The following is a 7,524-nucleotide window of genomic DNA, read 5'->3' as shown; positions in this document are numbered from 1 at the left end:
GCTCAACGATGATCGTCCATGGCTCAACGATGATCGTCCATGGCTCAACGATGATCGTCCATAGCTCAACGATGATCGTTCACGGTTCAACGATGATCGTCCATGTTTCAACGATGATCGTCCATGGCTCAACGATGATCGTCCATGGCTCAACGATGATCGTCCATGGCTCAACGATGATCATCCATGGCTCAACGATGATCGTCCATGGCTCAACGATGATCGTTATCGACTCAATGATGTTCATCTATGGCTCAACGATGATCGTCAACGGGTCAACGATGATCATCCACGGCTCAACGATAATCGTCCATGGCTCAACGATGATCGGACGGCTCAACGATGATCGTCCACGGCTCAACGATGATCGCCCACGACTCACACAAAAACTATTAGGATGTTCATACGGAAGTCTAGAATATTGTACCCGAAGTCGTTCCTATTCAAACGAAGTAGCAAAAGGGAGTAGCATGCATACTGTGCCGCCATATCCTTTCGTATACCAGTTCCTTGTAATGAAACTATCTTAAAATGATGATAAATGAAGCGGAGTAATTTCTTGTTATTTATTATGTAATGGCGAGATTTTATATATAATTTATAAATAAATTAACCTCATTGACTGGCTTAGATGCTTCCGACCTAGTTATGGACCAAAAGGTCACCTGTCGGTATGTTCAGCCTTGGTAAAGATGGCGAGCGAGTGGACATGTATCAACGAATCTGCATTTCTAACGAATATCCATTGCAGCACAAAAAATAATATTTCATTCATATTTATTTCGATTAATTTTCAGTATGATTATAGTACGAAAAAAAAAGAATAATCATTTATCACCTTAGATGGTTTCAACATTATAATGTACGTTACGTTTTGAATTAATTTTGCGTTTCACATAATTCAGTACATAGATTATGCAATTTTGTTGAAACCACCAGTAAGGCGTCAATTACTCTACATTTTTGTACTACATACTCAAACTTAATCGAAGTATATATGAAATATGAATTCAGGTTTTGTAGATTCGCATAATTTAGTTACATTTCTGAAAAAAAAAACAATCTTATAAATGCAATACAAAGAATAAGGATATTAAGCACTTTAGTTATTTTCAATCCTTAGCGTGTAAATGAATACAAGAGAATCCCCGTAGTATCCGTGTTGTAATATCATTCCAGAATTCAAACTATTTTGCTATAATCTTTTGTAAGGTAAATAAAACACAAGTACAGCAGTTTTGTTCTTATTTGTTGGCTATTCAGTACAACTGGCACATCGTCTTGGACGCTGGCGGGAGCATACCCATGACTAGATATTTCAAAAACAGTGACGACTCCAACCGACATGGAAAAGGAATGGATTTCATTTATCATTATTACTATAATTATTATTACTATAATTATCATTATTACTATTATTATTATTACTATTATTATTATTATTATCATTATTATTATTATCATTATTATTATTATCATTATTATTATTATCATTATTATCATTTTTATTATTATTATTATTATTATTATTATCATTATTATTACTATTATTATTATTATTATTATCATTATTATCATTATTATCATTATTGTTGTTCTTGTTGTTGTTCTTGTTGTCGTTGTTGCTGTTGTTGTTGTTGTTGTTGTTGTTGTTGTTGTTGTTTACTTTTTCCCCTTGTTAGAGGGGATTGGGGAGGTAATTTCTCCTAGAACGGTGCGTTATTTATTTGCACGGATTTCTACAATAAATATGCCCCGCGGTATAGTAATATTAACTAGTCTTGTAATCCCACAATTACACCATCAACCAAACGCTCTCATCCTAGTCACGTCACCGCCCCAAGTCAACAAACTTCCTTTGTCAACTCAACTAAATCACAATCATTATATGCTGTATTGGACTTTGTAGTTTTAAGCTGTACAAATGGGAAGGGGGGGCGGGATGCAGAAACACACGCTTACTGACAAACCACATACCCGCATAATTCAAAGTGGATTGACCCACGTCCAGCTTTGGTATAATAATGTCGATAAGATGTAAACATTCCAATCCTATTGTCGTACTACAGTACATGCAATGTACCCTTTTGTGACGCTCCTAAATGCCTTAAAATCTTCACTTTAATCAGTCTGCCAACCACTGGGGTTACTCTTATAAATGGTGTGATGTGAAAATAGGGACGGAGAAAATAATCTCTTTTGACTGTCCCTAGAGGGTGTGGTCTACGTTCAAAAACAAAATTAACACACACACACACACACACACACACACACACACACGACTCGGTGGCGTAATTGGTAGAGCGCTGAACTGCCACCATAGTGGCCCGCAGTTCTTGGTTCGAATCCTGCCCAGGGCCGAAATTATTTCGGTACCGCTGCGCTTCGGGTCGTTACTCTGACTCTCGTGGGCGGGGAGTTGTGTGTGTGTGTGTGTGTGTGTGTGTGTGTGTGTGTGTGTGTGTGTGTGTGTGTGTGTGTGTGTGTGTGTGTGTGTGTGTGTGCTAGGTCATAGCATTACCCATAGATCGGACCTACGAGCTCTGAGCTCTCTTCCAGGAGGGAAATAGCTGTCGATCACGAGTCCAACACGTGATCCAAAGACCAAGTGAATACACACACACACACACACACACACACACACACACACACACACACACACACACATATATATATATATATATATATATATATATATATATATATATATGTGTGTGTGTGTATATATACATATATATATATATATATATATATATATATATATATAGAGAGAGAGAGAGAGAGAGAGAGAGAGAGAGAGAGAGAGAGAGAGAGAGAGAGAGAGAGAGAGAGAACTGAAAAAAATCTACTAGCTACTAAAAATTAAACGGATACACTGTATATACACATTTACTTCATATACAAAAGCATTCGTATTACAAGCTAGATAAAAGGAACGATGCAATCTTATTTTTCTAGTAATACACAGCACATAGGGAACAAAGACCTAGCTGGCCTGCAATTTACAACAGCCACACGACGCCCAAGGCGGCAAATTGAAGAAATCGTCGATTGCCAATTGGGGTTAAAGTCACTCGACAAATGCCAATAATGAATTGTTTTCCACGGACCAAAAACAGTGAGAGGATTCATACAATGTGACACGATTATCCAGTCTGTTTACATTAAGAGAGAACAGCGAGGGGAAAAATGGAAAAAAAATAAATCTGCAACTACAATGTAAACAAAGAATGCCACATTTCACGAGTCCCACCACCAGATAGATACATAAAAATAGTAGTGACTCAATACAATATAAAATAGGAAGAATTAGAAATCCACACATGGGTAGATATTCATAAATATTTCACCACTACCTAATTTCAAATAAATACCAAATGCTCTACTGATAATTGTATCCTTTTTTTAAAAATCTATACTTTTCGAGACTTATTGCATGTGTATGATAAATCTACTCCTTACATACCTTAAGCATATAAATATACGTGAATGTATTACAATGGAAAACTACAATCATGTTAGGACAAGTGAGGCATTAACCCACTTCTCTGAAGCCTGAATGCTCAAGTTGGATCCCACGGCGAGGTCGTGGAAACAGACATTTTGTCACATTAACTTTTGAAATATGTAGGCCTACTATTATTGACAATATATGGATCTAATTTATATAATCCTAAACTATTATTAATAAGTTGGTCATAATTGTATTTGATAATTCCGGACTGTTATATTCTTACACAGCATAATTTTTTAAGCATTTTTCCAGTTAATAGGATAGTCATGTTTAAAAGGGGCACTAGATTCCTGGGATTTGTTAATACTGTTTTTATGTTGTTTAATTCTAACCTCTAATTCTTTTCCTGTTTGACACACATAACATTTATCACATTTGCTATAATGTATTGTATACACAGCCTATTGAGTTATCAGGGGAATTTTTTATGAAAAGATCTTTATGGTTGAATTATTCTTGTAAGCTATATTTACATTGAAATTCTTAAGTATAGTGGGAATCTCTATAAGATTTTCTTTAAAAGGAAGTACAAGTATTTTTTTTTAATATGCCTGTGAATGTTACAATCTAAAAAAGAAATGCATGAATCTTTTTCAATTTCTACAGTGAACTTTATAGAAGGAACCAATTGATTTCATTTAGGCACAAAGGCATTAATAGTTTCATTGTTTGGCCAAATGCAGAGAATGTCGTCGACATGCCGAAACCATTTGACCTTTTTGGGAAGTATGTTTGTTAAAAGTTTTGTCTAAAAAAAAATCCATGTAGATGTTACTTAGAACGGCTGATAAGGGATTTCCCATCGCCATCCCAAATTCCCTTTTTATAAAATGTTCCATTAAACTCAAATTTACGGTCTTTGAGACATATTTCAATAATGTCAATAATGATTTTAGTATCATAAGAAAGATTGTGGTGTGAAAATTCATCCGTTAGAAATTCGAGCAGGTCATTAACTGGAACTCTGGTAAATAGAGAATATCAAAACTGTTACCTTTAAAATCATAATCTATCTCAAATCTATTCAATTTGTCAATAAGATCAATATTGTTCTTGACATCTGCTTCTGATGTTTTCCCTACAATTGGGTTCAATAGTTACCAGCCATTTGGACAGTTTGTATGTTGCTGATCCTATTGAACTTATAATAGGTCTAACAGGGTTGTTTCTTTGTGTACTTTGATTGATCCATACATATAAGGTAAATTTAGTAAAATGGACATAAATTTCTTGATCAAGTTGTCGTCATTCTTAAATATACTCTTAATCTTCTTATCAAAAAAGCTGTTCACCAAGTCTAATGGATTTTCATTAAGCTCACAATATGTCTCAGTGTCAATAAGAATTTCTTTCATTTTTTTTATAGATAATCAGTTTTGTTCATTATGACCAAGGTATTCGATTTGTCTGCTTTGGTGATATGAATGCCTTAGTCTTTCTTGGCTTTTTTGAAAATAATTTCGAATCTTAAAGGACAATTAGCATTGCTATTTTTTGTCATTGCATCATAAATTATTCCTTTGCAAATATTTAAGTCTTCTACTGTTAGGTCACCAAATTTATCTAGATTGCAATAAGATTTAGTTATTTCTATACTTTCTATTCCTTACTTTGTTATTGCGAACTTCACACCGTAACTAAGTGCGACCTTCTCATTACTGCTCAGTACTTAAAAATAGGTTAACCCATTAAACTCCGATGACAAGATTCTTGTCATTTGGTCAAATAAAACAAAAAATCATAAAACACCAAAATGTTTGATCAAACACCAGAAAAATATGACGTCATCAGTCCTCCTCGCTTCGCTCGCGAGCGAAGCGAGGAGGACTGACGTCATACTTTTCTGGTGTTTGATCAAACATTTTGGTGTTTTATGATTTTTTGTTTTATTTGACCAAATGACAAAATTCTTGTCATCGGAGTTTAATAGGTTAATCACAAAGTCTGGGTTGGCATGCATATTCCATTCACTATTATCAATCAAGTTTTTCAATTTTTTGTTTCACTGAGTTTCAGTTTTTGAACATTCAATTTTTAGTTTGTTGTAGATATTATAAAGTAATAACGGTTTCCAATCATCAGATTAAATGCTTCTTTTACTTCGATGTTAGTTATTTCAATGTGTTTCTTGAGGATAGGACGTTGGAATTCATCAAACGATTTATCAGAAAGTTTAAAAAATCTATTTGGTAAAATAGATTTCGGGATCACTTGTTCGTTGTAGCACTTTTTCATAAACTTTAACCGCAACTTGAATTTATAGGCTTTCAAAATACCTTATAGTAAACGCGATAAATGTTATGTAGGTCAAACAGGAAAAGAATTAGAGGTTAGAATTAAAAAACATAAAAACAGTGACTTTGACCAGAAAGAAATATCATAGAGTCAGGAATTATCAAATACAATTATGACAAGCTTATTAATAATAGTTTAGGATTATATAAATTAGATCTGTATATTGTCGATAGTATAAATAGTAGGCCTACATATTTCAAAATTTACATACATATACCAAGGCTTTTTCCCCCTTACAAGGGAGGTAGCCAAAAAGGGAAAGACATAAAATCATTTCCACCCATTCCATCCCTGAATACACTCCACTCCCCTCCTCCCTCCTTCTTATCTGAGCACCTCCTGGATGACGGGTCATCCCTGCACCTTGTCCACTGCCCTGGGTCAGAAGCAGTGTCGCAAGACACAGCACATCCACAGCAAGGCCGCTTCATTAAATCGGCGACCCCCCCCCTCTCCGTCCCCCCCATTGCATAAAAGGAGAGGACGGGGAGAAATCCCTTCGGGCTGCGTCAAATTTTGCTCACACATACTACCTCACCCCCCATCCCCCCGCCCATTCCACCTCATGCAATCACAACATCATCCATATACAACCATTCTCCATTCACCCCTGTCTTCTGTCCTCTCCCGTACTTCCTCAACAGACATTTCCCTCTTCCCCAAAGCCCCCTTCACCCCATCCATCCACCTCATTCTAGGACGTCCCCTCATGTTCACTCCCTCCACATCTGCCTTCCATACCTCTTTTACTAGTCTTTCTTCACTCATTCTTTCCATGTGTCCAAACCATCCTAATATTCTTTCATCAACCCTATCTCCCAGCTCCTTTTCCACCCTTGTTCTCCTCCTCACCTCCTCATTTCTCACTCTATCCAGCCTAGTAACCCCCATCATACTGTTCAGACACCTCATCTCAAACATTCAAACTCCTCTCTTCCTCTTATGTTCCATGTTTCTGCCCCATACAGTGCTGTTGGCACAATCACTCCTTCATACAGTCTCCTCTTAGCATCCATTCCCAAATGTCTATTCCTCATTACACTCTTTAATCCACCAAGGCATTTACTCGCTTCTCTCAATCTACATTCTACCCCCACCTTCACTCCACCTTTTCCTGCCACATTTGCACCCAGGTATCTAAAACTATCCACTTCCTCCAGTCGCTCTCCCTTAATGCTCACTCCCAGTCTACTGCCACTTTCACCCCTTGTACATCTCATCACCTTACTTTTACCCACATTTATCTTTACCTTTCTTCTATCACACACTCTCCCAAACTCTGCCACCAACTTCCTCAATCCCTCCTCTGATCCTGCCACAAGCGCAGTGTCGTCAGCAAACAACAGCTGGCTCACCTCCCACTTTTCTCCATTTTCTTTAACCATCTCCAATCCCTTGCCCACTACCCTTGCATTTACCTCTCGCACCACCCCATCCATGTATAAGTTGAACAGCCAGGGCGACATAACGCATCTTTGACGATGTCCCACCTTTACCTCGAACCACTCACTCTCTCCATTTCCAATCCTGACACAAGCTCTACTACTCTCATAAAAACTCTTGACAGCTCCCAGAAGCTTTCCTCCTTCAAAAGTTAATGTGACCAAATGTCTCTGTTTCCACGACCCCGCTGAGGGACCCAACCTGATCATTCAGGCTTTCAGAGGGAAGGGGGGGGGGGGTAAATGTCTCACTTGTCCTATTTATACTCTATA

The sequence above is a fragment of the Oratosquilla oratoria genome, chromosome 12 (assembly GCF_046742065.1).
Source record: "Oratosquilla oratoria isolate Oo_2021 chromosome 12, ASM4674206v1, whole genome shotgun sequence".
Classification (NCBI taxonomy): Eukaryota; Metazoa; Arthropoda; class Malacostraca; order Stomatopoda; family Squillidae; genus Oratosquilla; species Oratosquilla oratoria.
The sequence above is the reverse complement of the archived record's forward strand: the minus strand, read 5'-3'. Positions refer to the sequence as shown.